The sequence below is a fragment of the Dipodomys spectabilis genome, unplaced genomic scaffold, assembly GCF_019054845.1.
Source record: "Dipodomys spectabilis isolate Male_0828 unplaced genomic scaffold, ASM1905484v1 ptg000187l, whole genome shotgun sequence".
Classification (NCBI taxonomy): Eukaryota; Metazoa; Chordata; class Mammalia; order Rodentia; family Heteromyidae; genus Dipodomys; species Dipodomys spectabilis.
In genome coordinates, this window is record NW_024870864.1 from 11,991,682 (window position 1) to 12,010,116 (window position 18,435).

Genomic DNA, 18,435 nt, shown 5'->3' on the forward strand with positions numbered 1-18,435 from the left:
ACAATTGTATATCTCAACACTTTATACCAGTACTTAAATTTCTATTTGCATTGCTGACTCATATTTCCATACAGGGACCAGTCTATGTGTCTGTGAAGTCCAATATTGTCACTAAGCCACTCAGCATTAGCAATGTCTCCCATTTGCATCAGAATCGTAAATGAGCAGCCCCCAAACCCCAGCTTGAAGCTCTTCTTTCTCAACTTGTTTTTCCAGAAAACACAAAAGTTTACAGGTTATTAATCTATTGTGGAAGGAAATGGTAGGGATGACAGAAACGTTGAGTGAGGCAGAGGAGACAGAACAAATTGAAGGCATACTCCTTACCTGACCACTACAGGATATGAACTATAACTGATAAACCTTACAGGACACAGTCTTAAAAGAGACTTAACTTCATCCTAAGAAAGGAGTAGTGAAGATTCATGTCTTACTCCTGAAGTACTTTTGTGATCTTTAACATTAACTCCTAAAATGCACCATTCGGTTACTATTCATAAAGTAGATGATAAAAGATCTTTTAAATTAAAGTAAGAATTATATACCATCATAGAAGCTGAAATGTCTTATGCCTCTAAAAATTAATACAAATGAAAGAAAAGTCTGACATGAAAAATGCAATAAAAATGTAAAGTACATTTGCAATGAAACTGTCATAATCATTACTAACCTAAGTATAACTTTGCACAAAATAATTAAACAGTGAATTAGGGGAAAAAGCCTACAAATTAGCAAAGTGATCATAAATTCCTTATAAGTACAAATGAATTATATTCTGTATTATTATTGTGACTTTCAATCATAGAATGCCAAAATGTTCTTTATCAAAATGATGACCAATTAAAACTATTTAAAGAACTACATGCAACAACAAAAGTTAACAGGCTTGGAATTATTAAGCATAGGAGCTCAGACAGCTGAAATAAAAAGAAGAAATTGCAATGGTTTTTCTAATTCTAAAAATGCAAATCAGTATAAACACCATTCTAAAATTGTTTATTTAACCCAGTAATGTTTGTATAGGCAGATAGTTTCTTTATTAACTAGCTATGTTTGTCAGTAGATTAATCTTCAGATTTCTTGATAAGTAAAAATATGGTTTATTAACATAAATTTTACTTATTGTTAGATGAAGTTACAGTGGATGCACATGTAGGAGAAAACATTAACTTTGTCCTGAATTTCTTCAGAGAACTTACTGTCAGGTCTCAAAACCAATGAAGAACATAAAATTACTCAAGAAAGCAAACATATTTCTTCACAAGGTAACTATACATGTCAGATGCTAAAGTTTACCTGACTTGAATGAACATTGTATATGTGTGTGCATCTGTGTCTGTGTCTGTCTATGTGTCTGTGTGTGTTTTACATGCACATGCCCATGCTGGCTCCAGGGCTTGAACTCAGAAGGTCACACTCTTACTTAGTTTACTTGCTGATAGCTGATACTTTACCAACTTAAGCCATACCTCTCTAACTTTTTACTAGCTAAGTAGAGTCTGAGAGATATTTCTTCCTGGGTTGGCTTCAAACCACATTCCTGCAGGTCTCAGCCTCCTGAGTAGCTAGGATTACCTGTGTGAGCAACAGGCACAAGGCAGAACACACTTTTTCTTAACCAACTTAGAAACATTTGGATAGTATTCTGTACTTAGTTCTGCAATTCTCAGTGACTCTTTATATTTTTTATTTACATTTTTTTCAGGGTTGGGGGTAAGAACACGTCACATGAATTCTTCCCTCAACAAACTTTAAATGCACAATGCAGTGAATGATCAGGACAAAGTTGTACAGAAGATCTTTATATGTACTCAATTTACATAAACTCAATCTCATGCCTCTTAAAGAACCACTCTCTTCCCCGCTCCTCTGGCCCCCTTCTGCACCATTCCTGTGCATCTGACAATTCTAGATAACTCAGGTTAAGTGGAATTAAGTAAAATGTGGTCCTTCTGTGCATGTTTTATTTCAGTTAGCATAGTGTCATCCTGCTTCACCCATTTTGTGACATAAGGTATAAGGATTTCCTTCTTTTAAAAGATGAATGTATCAGTTGAGTGCAATGGCTAATGCCGATAATCCCAGTTATTCAATAGGCAGCGATTGGGAGGACCACAGTCTGGGCCCCCTCTCAGCAAATAAACTATGTGTAGAAGTTCACGTCTATAGTAATTCAAGCTACATGGAAAACATACGAGGATCCAAGGCCAGCCCCATTAGACCAGAACTGTATTAGAAAAATCAATAAAGAAAAAAAAAGGTGGTTTTTATAGTTCAAGTGGTAGGGCTCTTATCACACCTAGTGTGAGGCTCTGATTTCAAACGCCAGCACTCTAAAATAAATAAAATAAAATAGTTGAATATTCCATAGTATGTATATAGTACATATGTTTATTCATCTGTCAGTGAACCGGTGGTTTACATATCATTTCTAATTTCAGTAATGTCTTTTTTTTCCTTTTTTATTGTTATTGTAGAATTGATATACAAAGGGTCATAGTTACATAAATCAGGTAACGAGTAATGAGTACAATTCTTTTTTTTTTTTTTTGGGGTGGGGGGGTCTGGTTGTGGGGCCTGGACTCTGGGCCTGGGTGCTGTCCCTCAGCTCTTCAGCTCAAGGCTAGTGCTCTACCACTTGAGCCACAGCGCCACTTCCGGCTTTTTTCTTTTTGCTTATGTGGTGCTGAGGAATCGAACCCAGGGCCTCAGGCATGCAAGGCAATTGCTCTACCACTGAGCCAACTTCCCAGCCCAAGTACAATCCTTTTTGAACCATGTTTCCCCTTCCTTTGCTCTCTCTCTCTCCTGGTTTTTTCCTTCTGTCCCCACCCACAAAATATCCAGCTCATTTTCCACATGGTGAGTATTACTGTTGTATTTGTTCACTATTGTTCTACCTTTTATGTGCCTTTTCCTCCCAAATGCAAACTAACAATTAATTTACAAGTAAACACACTGAATGATTTATATCTATACATACATATATATATGCATACCCACTGGGACATGATATATTATATAGGAATCTAGTCATTCCCATCCTGGAGGCCAAAGGAGGATGTGCATAGATGCCATTGTTGCTATTTGTTTTCAATAATGTCTTAATGGAGATGGTAATGCAGATTAATTTTGAGAATATTGCTATTAATTGTTTTGAATCAAATATATTCAGAAATGGCATTAGTGAGTGATCTGGGAGTTCTACTTTTAATTTTTTGTGTAATCTCAAAATATGCATATTGGAATGTACATCCCAACTGGACTGGGCAGGTTAAAACTTCCTCTCTACATTCTCACCACCAGGTCGTCTCCTCTTTCTCTGACCCTTTGTCTCTCTCTGTTTCTCTCATATTGCTCTCTTCATAACACTCTCCTTCCTCTTCCCCCACCATCTCTCTCTAGAATATTTCATTCTGGTTTTAATTAGCATTTCCGCAGTGATTCGTGATGTTGAGAACATGTTTATGTTCTCACTGGTTACTGAATGTCTTGACTATGACTATGCACAGCAGGTTCAAAGCCAACCTGAGCTACATAGCATCCCTGTCAGATTCCATTTATAAATTATGGTTCTTATTTTTGTTTTAATATGGAGTTGTCTGATACCCTTATGTATTTTGAATATCAACCCCTTATCAGATAAATCTAGATGTTCCCTCCCATTCTGCCCATTCTGTCCTTCTGTTGTTTTCTTTGCTTGTGGAGTTTTTAGTTTGATATTGTCCCACTTGGTTAATTCAGTTTTGATGCTGTGCTTTTGGTTCAAATTTTAAAAAATGAATAATAAGCCCTAGGTTGAGAAGATTTTTCCCCTATGCTTTCTTCTAACACTCTCATGATTCCAGAACTCAGATTTACATTTTCAATTCATTTTGCATTGATTGTGTGATGTAACATAGACTTGAATTTCTGCATATGGATATCCAATTTCCTCAGTCTTTCTTTATAAATAGACTGTCAAGTGTCCCATTGTGTATTCTTGACATGATTATCAAAGATCTGTTAGCCATTTCTGCTTGCATTTCATTCTGAACTCTGTTCTATTTCACTTCTCCTTATATGTATGTAGATAGACCTCCTGCTTTAATTACTATAGCTATATAAATGTTTTAAAACTGGGAAATATGCCTCCTGATTTTCTTTTTCCCAAACTCTCCCTAGCTACTATGGTCTTTTATTAAGGTTTTCTCTTCTATTTTTATGAAAGAAATTATATAAATTGATGTAGCTTGCATTTGATCTGTTGACTATATGAAGTAAAATAATATATCTTCATTCCTATTTCTGACTTTATTATAAATGGGATTGCATTGAAAATTCTTCACCAAAGAGCTTGTTGTGAGAATTTAAAAATGCAACTGATTTTATGTTGCATTTGTATCATGAAACTTAACTGTATTTACTAGCTGTAAACTTTCTGGAGTCTGTGAGATTTTTCTATATTAAAAAATTGTGTCATTGTATCCTGTTGCAACAATGAGAAGTACAAGTTGTCATGTCCAAAACGAGCTTTACAACGTTGGTGCGGGGGGGGGGGGGGGGGGAGGAGGGGGGGGGAAGGAGAAGGATTGGGATTAGGGGGGGAGGGGAGAGGCTGGGAAGGGATGTGAAGGATAAACAAAGGAGGAGGCTGCAATGCTTGGTAAGAAATGTACGCATTATCCTGCCCATGTAACTGTAACTCCTCTGTACAGTATGTTCACAAATAAAATTAAATTAAATTTAAAAAAAAATTGTGTCATTGTAAAAAAAAGATAATTTTATTTCCTCCATTTTAATTTGGAAGTCATTTGTTTCTTTCTCTTGGTGAATTACTCTGGCTAAGGTTAACATTGCTCTGCTGAATAGAAGTAGGAAGAAGGAGCTGGACAACATTAACACACACCTGTAATCCTAGATACTCAGGATGCTGAGTGCTGGGGATCTCAGTTTGAAGCCAGCTCAGGCAGAAAAGTCTATGAGACTCATATCTCCAATGAACTTCCAAAAAGTGGAAACTAGAAGCTGTGGCTCATGTACTAGAGCAATAGCTTTGAGCAAAACAGCTCAGGAACAGTGCCCATGTCCTGAGTTCAAGCCCCAGTACTGTAAATTTTTTTAAAGAATAAAGATGGAAAGAAAAGAAAATATCAACTAAGGCCCTTATACAGACTACAGAGATAACAGTTTTTCACTATGGAGCTTCCCATCATTGTACTTTGTTATATTGACATAAAAATTTCCCATACCTATTTACTGAGAGTTTCTATTCTTATGAAAGGATGTTATATTATGTCAGTTTCCTTTTTCACACTTATGAGACTATCGTGTGTTTTCAATTTATTAATTAACTATCAAAGCCCACTTACTCGTTATGTATGATCATTTTTATTTGTTACTGGATTCAGCTTCAGATTTACTCTTATTGGTACTTATTATCTTATTAGTGCTAGGGCTCAAAATCAGAGACTTGAACACTATTCCCTACCTAAAGCTGGTACTTTACCACATAAGCCACAGTTCCACTTCCAGCTCGATGGTAATTAACTGGAGGTAAGAGTCTCATAGACTTTCCTGCCTGGACTTCTTGGAACCACAACCCTCACATCTCAGACTTTTGAGTAACTAGGATTACAGATGTGAGCCACTAGTATTCAATTTAGCTTGTTAGTTTTGTTTTTTTTTTAATTGGGGATTTTTGTACCTGTGTTCATCAGAAGTATGGCCTGTAATTATCTTGTAATGTCTTATCTGTCTTGATATTAAGGTAATTCTGGCTTCATAAAAGGAGTTTGGGAGTATCCATTCTCAAATCTGGGGAAGAATGTAGAAAGCATTGATAATAGTTTATCTTTAAATATTTGGTAGAATTTACCCGTAAAACCATCTGACCTTGAGCTTTTCTTTGTTGGGAAGCTCTTGGTTAGTGGTTTAACATCTTTATATCCTTATTGGTTTTGTCAAATAATCTATCTGGTCATAATGCAGTCTGGGTAGGACTGAGCACTTCTAGGTTATCATCTAATTTGTTGATATATAATTGTTTGTAAGGGTGTCATTGTAATCCTTCATGTCCATCCCGAGGGACAACATTGAGGCAAGCAGGCACAGGAGAAAGATCATTATAAAGTTTATTAGAGAGGCCATATTTCCTGAGAGAGGGAGCACATGGTATTGGTCCCTATCCTAATGGCAGAAGGCTCTGGGGGCAGGTAGTGAGGTAGGTGTCTGCATAGTAGGTCTGTGCAGACAGAAGGAGTGGTGGGAACTCTAGGTCAAGGAGGAGCTCAGGTCTGGGTAGATTTGAGGACCAAAGGTGGGGATAATACTAACACTCATGACCTGATTCTATTTCTGTGATAGTTAATGGTTCATCAATTTTATTCAAAACATAACTCAGATTTATCTGGAAAATTATTTTATTGTCTCTATTTTTATTATTCCCTCTGTAGTTTTTACTCTTTTCTTCTCTCTGCTAACTTTGACCTTAACTTATTCTTGTCTTTCAAGTTACTTGAGATGTAAATCTAGGATGTTCTTTTGTGATTTTTTTTTCATTTTTAAAGATTCTATTGTTTCAGAAGTTTTCATATATCTTCCCATTTCCTTCTATCAGTAGAGAAGTTTCTGTGAAGAAGTTCACTAATAGTCGTACTACAGCTCACTTTACATGATCAGTCAGTCTTTTCTTGCTATCTTCAAAACTGTCTTTGCCCTTGACTTTTGACAATGTAATTATAGATGTCACAAAATAAACTTCTTAAAGTTCTTCCTACTGTCACCAGACAGAGTTGAGGTTTAGTGAAAGCTTCCCTTTAAATGTAGGAACGCTTCACTCAACTTCACTTGACTTTGATCGCAATATACGAATTTCTGGACAAGTCATAATACTAAGAAAACTTGGCAGAGTTTTATTAAGTAAATAAGCAGACAAGTAAACATACACAGGCGGGCGGGCAGGGGCACACTCTAATAGAGTGTGGGTATTGTTATAGGGAGAGACACACAGGTCCTTGGGCTTTTGGAGTATTTATATGGTAAAGAAGGGGGTCTGGCTTCAAAGTTATGCAAAGCTGGGTTCTTTGTCTATGCTCTGACCATATCTGGTGTTATTTTCTGAGTTTCCAGGTAAGAATATATCCTGCCATAAAGCAGATCCTTACCCTTGAAATAAAGAGGCACCCTGCTATCTGCATTTTGGGGAAGGTGGCTTAAGGCACACATAAATGCATCCCTCAGGAAGGAATGCATGCTGTTGTCTCTCTTTAAAGCAAAGACAGCATTTCTAAGTTTCTAAATACGATATTTTTGAGTTGCCCTCACCAGGCCTCAGTTTCCTTAAATTACCCTCAATTTCCTTAAGTTTTCCTGTTTCCTTAAGCTATCCTGTTCCACCACTGCTATTTTAAAGTTCTATGAACCCTGAGAAGAATCCTTTTTCCTTATTAACTTTGAGGTGCTTTCTGATATCACTCTTATTTAATTTAATTTTATTGTCAAAGGGGTTACAGTTACATGAGTATGGTAATGAGTGCATTTTTTGTCGAACACTGTTACCCCCCTCCCTTGTTTTCTCCCATTTTCTCCCTCAAATCCCCCCACAAGTTCTAAACTGTATTTCCAACATAGTGCCTTGTGTGAGTATCACTGTTGGATTGTTCCACCCATTGTCCTTTTTCTCACCATTTTGTTATTCTTCCCGTCCCCAAATCAGATAAACGTATATACAAGACACAGGATACCAAAATCAAAAACAGTGATCACAGTGATAAAAGAGGGAGAAAAAAAAATAGGAAGAAAGAACTTCACACAGTACATTAAAAAAAACAGAAACAAAAACAAAGAAAGAAAAGCAATACTTCATCAGAAAGAATGACATCACCCTATTCATAAGGAAATGGAAAGACTTGGAAAAAATTATGTTAAGTGAAGTAAGCCAGACCCAAAGAAACATAGCCTCCATAGTTTCCCTCCCTTTTAATAATTAGTATATGTCTAGATCACAAAGCTCAATAGCTATGTACATATGACTATATAAAATGATGCTAATCAAAATGAGCTCAAAGATCTGACATTACTTTTAGATAAGCTTTTCCCACTTTCATTTTGTCTTCTCTTTCTTGGACCTTTACATGTGTACAATGTATGCTTGGTGCTGTCCCATAATCGTCTTAGGTTTCTTTTCTTCTTATTATCTTTTTATGCATTTTATTTTCTTTTACTACTTCTGAAAATAACTTCATATGACCTGTCTTTAAGTTCATTGGTTGTTTTTGTCTTCATCATGTTTACAATTAAACCCCTGTAGAAAGCTTTAATCTGTCTATAGGTCATTTTCACTTCCAAAATGTTTCAGTCTTCATTATTTCTATCTCTTTTTAAATTTTCTTATGTGGTTTGTGTGTAATTTTCTTAAAAAATTTTAGTTATAAACGAACTTTACAACTTTGGCGGGGGGAAGGAGGGTTAGGTGGGGCGGGGGAGGTCAGGATAGGAAGGGGAAACAAAAGAAGAGGCTACAATGCTTGATAAGAAATGTACTCATTATCTTGCCCATGTAATTGTAACCCCTCTGTACAGTATTTTCACAATAAAAAAAGACAAAAATAATTAGTTATGTTCTCTTGTAACTCACTGAGTTTAAAAATTTATTTTTTAAAGTTCTTGTCAGTTAACCAACATTTATTCTTGTTCTTTTGATAGTATTTAAATTTCCTGATTCTTCTTGTGAAGAACATCTCTGCTTGAGACTCTGCACCTGTACAGAAAAACATTCCCTCCTTTAAAGACCGGCTTTGTCTAGGAAATAACTTCCCTTATCACTCTGCCTACAGATTCTAGGACTTGAATCCTAGTCTCCAACAATATATGGTTTCCACAGGTATCTAGTCTCTTCAAGTATCTAGTCTCCTATTCACACTCTCCACCTAAGCTCTTGTTCTCTTAAGAACTATATCATCACCAATTTTCTACGTCAGGTGAGACAGAAACAAATCCCTTGGGCAATGCAGTGAGACTCTGAGGTGGGGGGGGGAGATAGGGTATGCTCAGTTTTTCCCTCCCTTCTGGGGACAAATCTCAGTTGTGTCCAATCTCTCAGAGCTTTACTGGCTGTACCTAAATCAGACTCAGACTTTGCTGTGTGAAACAAGCTATACACAACCCTTGGGGAGTATGCTGTAAGATCTTGGACGTTATGTTTATTCAACCTAGGCCTTTGGGAGAAGTTTCATTGTCTCTTGGAGCTAGGATGTGCCTACTTGGAAAATGAACCAATTCAGATAATGTAAAATTATTCTTCAAGACCTTCCAGTGCTGTTGATCTCATTTTTTCTCATCTGGAGTAATGTAACTGACACTACATTATTCTGATGTTCTCTATGATTGGTTTGTTGTCATTTCAATCTTATTTAGAGCTTTAATCATACTAGGAATAATTTGCAGATGCATTTTTTTGTCTTCAGCGTTAGTGAATTTTTCTTCTAAATCATGACTTACTCTAGAAAGAAAGATGGTTGTTTTTATTAACTCATTTATATTTACACTGCCATTTTTCTTCCAGATCTAACAATATCATAAACTACCAGAAATGGCTCTAAAATATTATCATATATCTTTTCAAACATTCACTGAATACTCACCATATGTGAGTAGTTTCCTACTTGGCATTGCCTGTAGTAACTCATTCACACTTCATAAATATTTTAATAGGACTATTATCATCACCATCACACACGTTGGGAAAAATGAAGTTTCCTGAAGACAGATACACATTTTATATTCTATCTATAAATTTTGGATTCATCCCCACACAGATAAAGACATGTTCTTGTATTGTGTTACAATCAGAAAAGTGTCTAGTATTTCAATTTTCCATAGATATAATCTGCTTGTGTCATGTGGGATATCAAGAGTATGGTAATTCTTTAGAATGGATTGTATTCTACCTAGATTGAGCTAGGGTTCCCTAAAATCTCACATTGCAACAATGGCTTTTGTGTAATGATTTATTGAGAAACTGTTTTTATGAAGAGCCTGTAATACGAGTGAAGCAAGATGTCCAACAAGGAGAAGTCCAGAAAATCATGGCACTAGCTTGGAGCTAATTCATTCAGATCTCACAAAACATTCTGGAGTTTACATATATAGTTGCCCTGCTTTGTGGTGAAGATGCTAGAGATTCATTCTTCCATTTGATCATTCTTGGATAAATAGTCATCTGTTTGCAAGAAAACCCATATTAATATGAGTCCCGCATTTACTCAGAAGAGAGTTTTAAATGTGTTTTCCATTTGGTACCCAACACTCAACAGTTCAGTAACATAGAGTAGCCCAGTGCTAAGTATCTGGGAAAGACACTAAGAATGTTCAGTTAGTGGAGAAAAAAATGGTATATTTCTGACAGCCACAATTCCTTGATCCTTTGGACCAATAAGAGGTACAGAGTTTAAGCAGGGAAAGTCAGAATGCCATGCAAAGTATATGCAGTAAAGTCTAAGTGAAAATAAAAACTTAATGCATCTTTGCTGGATGTTGATGTCTCATATCTTTAATCGTCACTACTCAGGAGGTTGAGATCTAAGGATCGTGGTTCAAAGCTAACCTTGGCAGAAAAATCTGTGAGACTCTAGTCTCCAATTAAGGAGCAAAAACACCCAAAAATGGAGTTGTGGTTTGAGTGGTAGAACACTAGCCTTGATTGAAAAAATCCAACCAAGCAGCCCCCAAACTAACACACACGTAAAAATTTCTTGGGAGCCTGAACCCGCAACGTCAGGCCTGGCTGACGTTCTAGCAAGGGGTCTATAGAAAAAGGGGCAGTCCAGGCCGACATACCAAGAGAACTGGATGGCCAAGACATAACGTTTCTCCAGCTCTAGCGACTCCTGAGAACGAGAAGTCTGCAAAGTGTGTGTCCAGTGCTGCTTCTCTCTCCAGATCTTCTGGAAGCACTAACTCCGTGCTTTGAGGCTTTTGATTCTTGGAACCACTGGGATAGGCCTTTGGTTATGGTGGTAGGCTTGGAAGAGTCGCTGCCCTTTGTAGAGATTCGGTCTGCCCTGTTTGAGAACCAAGCTCCTTCACCCCATCAAGCTATGCAGTCCCAGCCCCGAGCTTCCGGCAGCTTTCTCGGTCAGTTGGATTAGTGTTGAGTGGATTGATGGACGCTCAGAAGAGCGCAATCCCTGAAGACTTGCTAACATTTCCTGGCACACAGAGCACCTACTATTACACGTTCTCTGACCAAGGTAGAATTGAGTCGCCTCGCCAATTTATTTCCTATACCAAAATGCACCCCAACCCAAAGAACCTGCCTCAGCTGAACAACATGCTTCTTCAGTATCTGAGCCAGAGTTTACACTGATCAGAGGGGTTGAGGGAAGCCCTGGCTTCTGCCTAACTACTGCGCTTCAGAAAGTCTAGTAGTCTGAAGGTTTGAAGACCACATGGACGAAATACCAGATTAAAATTTATAGCACGAGTTGAGGCTGAAGAGAAGAGAGAAATAGCTTGGTGAAGTTGGGCAAAATCTTCCAGAGGAGAGGTCACACACCATTTGATATTTTCCATCTGGATAGGTGAAAATTGTGCTAAAACAATTTGTGAACAAAATTTGGAGTTGGGCCTTACATACCACAAAGGTATTTTCATACAGTGCCTGCTTTTGAGTAGAGGATCCTCAGACTAAGATAATAGATACATCCACTATTTTCTGTCTTTGAGAGACTTTCGTTTCTGTGGAAGACATAATCACTAGAGTGTTTCCTCAAATAAAATATTTTTAAAAGTAAAAAGAAAAAAATCTTGAATCTTAAACCTCTAAAAGGTGAAAAAGTTAAACCAAAAAACAATAATAAGCTTCCTCAAACAGAGCTTGAATATGGTAGAAGCAGCAAGAAAAGAGAAAGCCTGGATAGTTTCTGTATTTTTCTTTTTTCTTTATTCTCTTTTGTCTGTTGGTGAGACTAATACATCTGACACACCAGTTTAACAATTCAACTATACAGAAAACTATAGGTCTGGATTAGGGAAAAAGAAGAACAGACATTCAGCTCACAGTGATAATACTGTGGTAGCCATTTCCCTAAGTTACCAAAAAGTTATCTCCACACAATGGAAAGGCAACTATCATAGAAGAAATTAGAGGCCAGAGCCCACATCAAGAGAGGGCGAGTGACTCATTCCCAAACTCCACACATGTAAAAGGTCAGTCAATATCCCTATAACATATACCTTGCGCAGGACTCCAATGGTTCAATGAGTCTAATTGGGAAACACCATCAATCGTAGTTAAAATTCACCTTAACCTTAGGGAACCTGCATTCATTGCCAAAGTGTGACTGAGTGGGTAGGGTTGGAGAACAATCCAGCAGGGGCAGAGGGCCACATACATATTTCCCAAAGTTGGGAGCAAATTGGATGGGCCCTTCATGTCGTGATACTAACTAGAAATAAGTGGCAAAACTAGTAACTCCCCCCTGAACAACAGCAACATTAGCACTTCCCTGTTCTTTACTTTCACTTGGTAAGCATCCAGATATATAACACAGTTTGATCAGAGCAAAGAAGAAATCTCAAGAGTGTTGCAGGGCTTCCTCTCCTACAAGAGGGATTACAACCACTTAAACTCAACAAAGAAACCTCAGATCTTATAACACCATAGAGTAGATGGATCCAACAGACATTTATAAAACATTTAATGCAACAGCTATTAAAAAATATACATTTTCCTCAGCAGCCCATGGAACGTTCTCCAAAACTGTCTGTATTCTAAGTCATATAGCAAGTAGCAGCAAATATAAGAAAATTGAAATAATCCTCATCTTTTCAGACCACAATGGAATGAAATTAGGAATTAATAGAGAGAGAAGCCATGGAAAAATATTCAAACTCATGGAGACTGAGCAATGCATTACTAAACAATGAGTGAATCATTGAAGACACAGAGGGTAAATACAAAGGTTTCTATAACATAATCAAAATGAAATACAACCTACCAGATCCCATAGGGCACAGCAAAAACAGTTCAATGAGGAAAGTTTATGGTTATGAGTACCTAAATCAATAAAAATTTCACAAATTCGTACTTGATAATGTACCTCAAGTGCTTACAAAAAGAAGGATAAACAAAACCTAAAACCAGTAGAACTTAGAAAGAAATACTCAACTTCTCTAGCCATAAAAGAAATGCAAATCAAAAAACGTTGAGATTCCACCTCACCCCAGTTAGAATGGCTAAATCAAGAAATATAATAACAACAGATGCTGGATGGGATGTGGCCAGAAGGGAATCCTACGGCATTGTTGTGGGAGTGGAAAGCAGTGGAAAGCAGTATGGAGGTTCCTCAAAAGACTCCACATAGAATTCCCTTATGACCCAGCAATCCCACTTTTGGGCATTTAACCAAATGATCACAAACAAGACCATACTAAAGCTACCAGCACAACTATGTTTATTGCAGCATTATTTACCATAGCTAAGATCTGGAACCAACCCAGATGCCCCTCAGTAGATGAATGGATCAAGAAAATGTGGTATTATATACACAATGGAATTCTATGCCTCCATCAGAAAGAATGACATTGCCCCATTTGTTAGAAAATGGAAAGGCTTGGAAAAAATTATATTAAGTGAAGTAAGCCAGAGACATAGGTCCTATGGTTTCCCTTATTTGCAATAACTAATATAGGCTGAGGACAAGCAGAAAAGTTCAAAAGCTATGTACATATGACTACATAAGATGATGTTATTTTGAAATGAACCTAAGACAGGGACACAATTTGTTTTTTCTTTCTTGCTATTGTTTACAAAGTATCTAAAATGTATTATGTGATTTTTTTTGTTTCTCTTGTATGTTCTTCCCCCATAGTATAACCCTTATTTTCACTGTATTTGACATTGGTGCCCTGTATCTTGTATATACATTTTTCTAATTTGGGGAGGAGAAGGGAAATAACAAAATGATGAAATAAGGATACAGGTTGACCCATTGTAACAATGAGATGTACAAGACACTACATAGGAAACGAACTTTACAACTTGGGGGGTGGGGGAAGGAATTGGGAAGGTGGGGAGGAAAGGGATGGTAGGGGAAAAACAAAGGAGGCGGTAACAATGCTCAATAGGAAATGTACTCATTACCTTACTCATGTAACTGTAACCCTTCTATACACTAATTTTACAATAAAAAAATTAAATATGAAGAGAAGAAAGATTAGGGCAGAAATCAGTAAAGGAGAGATAAAAAGAGTATATAAAGAACCAATAAAACAAAAAGCTGGTTCTTCAAAAAGATAAGCAAAATTAATAAATTCTTAGTCAAGCTGATCACTAGGGAGAAGAGAAATGATCCACATATTTTTTAAAATCCAAATAAATTGAAAATCACCTAAATAAAATTAAGAATATGAAAAAACTTTATTACAACATATGTAAGAAAAATCCAGAACATTGTGAGTGAATATTTCACAAACTTGTACTCACACAAACAGGAAAATCTGTTAGAACTGTATGCATTCCTAAATAATCGAACCTGATAAAATTGAACCTAAGAGGATGAAAACCATATAAATAGATCAATAATAAGCAATAAGATTGAAACAGCATTAGTAGGAAGGAGAGGATCACTAATAAACTCATGCCATGAAGTAGGAGTAATACATTTTTTTAAAAATGGGCACCAGTGGCTCACAACCATAATCCTAGCTACTCAGGAAGCTGAGATCTGAGGATCTTGGATCAAAGCCAGCCTGGGCAGGAAAGCCCAAGAGACTCTTATTTCCAATTAAGAGTCTCACTCAGAAAACTGGAAGTGACACTGTGGCTCAAGTGGTAGAGCATTCACCTTGAGCTGAAGAGCTGAGGGATAGTGTCTAGGCCAGAGTTCAAGCCCCACAACTGACAAAAAAAAATGGAAAGGAACAAAAAGAACATTTGGATAAAAATAGGTAAAAGGACTCCTCAATAGCACCGTTGTTAACCTAACTCAAAACTAATAAAAGAAATATAGTATGATCAAGTTGGTTTCATTCCAGATGTGCAAGTCTGTCCAAACATATGTAAATCAAAATAAAAATAGCACATAACCTGCTGCACAGACAAGAATTATACAATCATCTCAATAGATATATTCTATTACAATAAAATCTCTGGAGAAGCTAGGAATAGAACAATTGTATCTTAACATAACAAAGACTAGCTGTAACAAGCTCTTAGCCAACATCATACTAAATGATGAAAAACTGAAACCATTTTCTCTAAAATCAGGGGCAAAGGTATCCATTCTCCCCATTTTTTATTCAATATACTATTAGAATGCCTTGCCAGAGTAGTAATGCAAGAAAATGATACAAAAGGGACTGGAAAAGGAAAGAAAAAATCAAACTTTCTCTATTTGCATATGATATAATCCTATATTTAAAGAGCCCTAAAGACTCCACCCCAAACTTCTCAGAGCAGGTAGCACCTTCAGAATCAAAGTAATAGGATAACAAAAATCAGCAAAGATCAGTAGCTTCCCTTTTTACCAAAAATGTGAAGATGGAGATGGAAATTAGGACATCAATTCCATTCACAATAACCTCAAAAAAAAAGTCTAGGAACAATCCAACCATAGTGAAGGACCTTCTGCAATAAAAAAAATGTAAGAATTTGAAGAAAGAAACTGAAGACACCAAGAATTGAAAAGATATCCTATATTCATGGTCTGGTAAACTTATTATCATGAGAAGGGTCATAATGCTAAAAGTGATATACAACTGGCTGTAATACCCATCAAAATCCCAATGTCATTCTTTGCAGAGATGGAGAAATTAATCCAAATATTCATAGGGAGGCACAAAACAACAACAGCAAAAATCCTGAGCAAAATAAACCAAGGCTGGTGGTATCAAAATTCCAGACTTCAAACTATATTAGAGAGCAACAAAAATTCCTTGGTACTGGCACAAAAAATACCTAAAGACCAATGGAACAGACTAGAAATCCAAAACTAAACTTACACTCCTACAGCCATCTGATTTTTGAAAGAAGAGCCTCTTCAATAAATGGTGTGAAGAGGGACAGCGCCCAGGCCCAGAGTTCAAGCCCCACGACCTACAAAAAAAAAAAAAAAAAAGTCTAGAATAAATGGTGTGAAGAAAACTGGACATCCCATCCTAAAGACTTAAACTAGAAGACAAAAACTGCTATTCACTGTATATTAATATCATCTCAAAGTAGGTATAAAACCAGAAACCTTACTGTAAGTCCTGAAACTTAAAGGCTAATACAGGAAAGAGTAGGGGAAACACTGAAACATATTGGAATAGGCAGAAAGTTCCTGAATCGAATTCTAAGGACTCAGCAAATGGGATAGTGAATTGACAAATGGGATTAAATCAAAATGAAAGCTTCTACACAGGAAAGCATATAGTCATTAAGCTATAAATATAGTCTACAGAATGAGAAATCTTTACTAGCTATATATTTGAAGAGGTTCTAATTCTAGAATATACAAGGAGCTCGTAAAACTTTACTCACAAAAAGTTAATAACCCAATTAATAAATTTTCAAAGGAACTAGACATTTCTTAGAAGCACAAAATGGCCAAAAAATACATGAAGAAATATTTAATATCCTTGGCCACAAAAGAAATACAAATCAAAACAATACCGAGATTCCACCTCACTATAGTTAGAATGGCTACCATGAAAAATAGGAATAATAACAAATGCTGGGAGGGATATAGGTTGTAAAAGAAACACTATTCCACTGTTGGTAGGAATATAAATTAGTCCAACTACTATGGAAGACCTGTATGATGATTCCTAAAATAACTAAAAATATAATTAGTCAATGATCAAGTATTTAAAATTAATTATTATATGATTATTTTATCTTACTAGGATAAAAAACTTTTTAGTAATTTTATTTTATTAAATAATATTATAATAAACAATTGATTTAGACTAGATACCTAAACTGGCTGCAGCAGACTAAGTTAATACAGGATTTAATCACAGTAACTGGTTGGTTGCAAGACCTCTTGTAGTCAGTGAATCATGCTGTAACCTAGCTGAAACTATGTGATCGACAAAATTGTAGTGGATTAAGTTGTTCTTGATGACCCATTTTCATTCCCTGATAAATGCTGCTTGATTAGATAGTTTACTATCTAATCACCACCAAAGTGGTTCTGAGAACTCCTGACTGGCTAATCATCTATAGTTTTCTTTTTTCTTTGTTCAAATAAACTCTATAAAATTAATTGGTCTATGAATTTTTCCTCTTAGCCCTATATTGCTAGATTCTGAATTAAATGACAGATAAACCTATGCTGGAAATCAAAACAACATTGAGATACCACCTCACTCCAGTTAGAATGGCTATAATCAAGAACTCTAACAACAACAGATGCTGGAGGGGATGTGGACAGAAGGGAACCTTACTTCATTGTTGGTGGGAATGTAAACTTGTTCAACCACTTTGGAAAGCAGTATGGAGGTTCCTCAAAAGACTTCACATAGAGCTCCCCTATGACCCAGCAATCCCACTTTTGGGCATTTACCCAAATGTTTACAAACAAGACCACACTAAAGCTACCAGCATAACTATGTTTATTGCAGCATTATTTACCATAGCTAAGATATAGAACCAACCCAGATGCCCCTCAGTAGATGAATGGATCAAGAAAATGTGGTATATATACACAATGGAATTCTATGCCTCCATCAGAAAGAATGACATTGCCCCATTTGTTAGGAAATGGAAAAACTTGGAAAAAATTATATTAAGTGAAGTAAGCCAGGCCCAAAGAAACATAGGTCCCATGGTTTCCCTTATTTGCAATATCTAGTATATGTATGATTCAAGCGGAAAAGGTCAGATAATGTGATGTCAGGAAAATGAACCCTTAGATATGTATTTTAATGTTTTTTTCTTTCATGCATGTGTTTCTAAAGCATTTATAAGATTATCTCTTTGTTGCTTTGTATGTTCCTCCCCCACAGTATAACCCTTGCTTTCACTATATTTGATGTCAGTATAACTTGTGGAGGAGATGGGGAAAAACAAGTCGTTTAAGGATACAGGTGGACCTGTTGCAACAATGAGAAGTACAAGTTGTCATGTCAAAAACGAGCTTTATAACCGTTGGTGCGGGGGGGGGGGGGGAGGATTGAGGGGGAAGCTGGTAAGGGATGGGAAGGATAAACAAAGGAGGAGGCTACAATGCTTGATAAGAAATGTACTCATTATCTTGCCCATGTAATTGTAACTCCTCAGTAGAGTATGTTCACAAAAAAAATATATATATAAAATTTTAAAAAAAAGAAAACTGTTGCTGGTTTACTTCTTACTCTTTTCACTATTTGTTGTAATTATCAGGAGGATAGTACCTACAAGAGGTGGTTATAAAGTGGGCACCAGTGGCTCTCATCTGTAATCTTAGTGACTCAGGATGCTGAGATCTG

General features: G+C 36.5%; 1 pseudogene; it reads left to right on the forward strand.

Annotated features, from left to right (window-relative positions):
* The window catches only part of LOC122121227, a 50,169-nt pseudogene extending 38,789 nt beyond the window's left edge, over positions 1–11,380 (forward strand).
* The last annotated feature ends 7,055 nt before the right edge of the window (positions 11,381–18,435 follow it).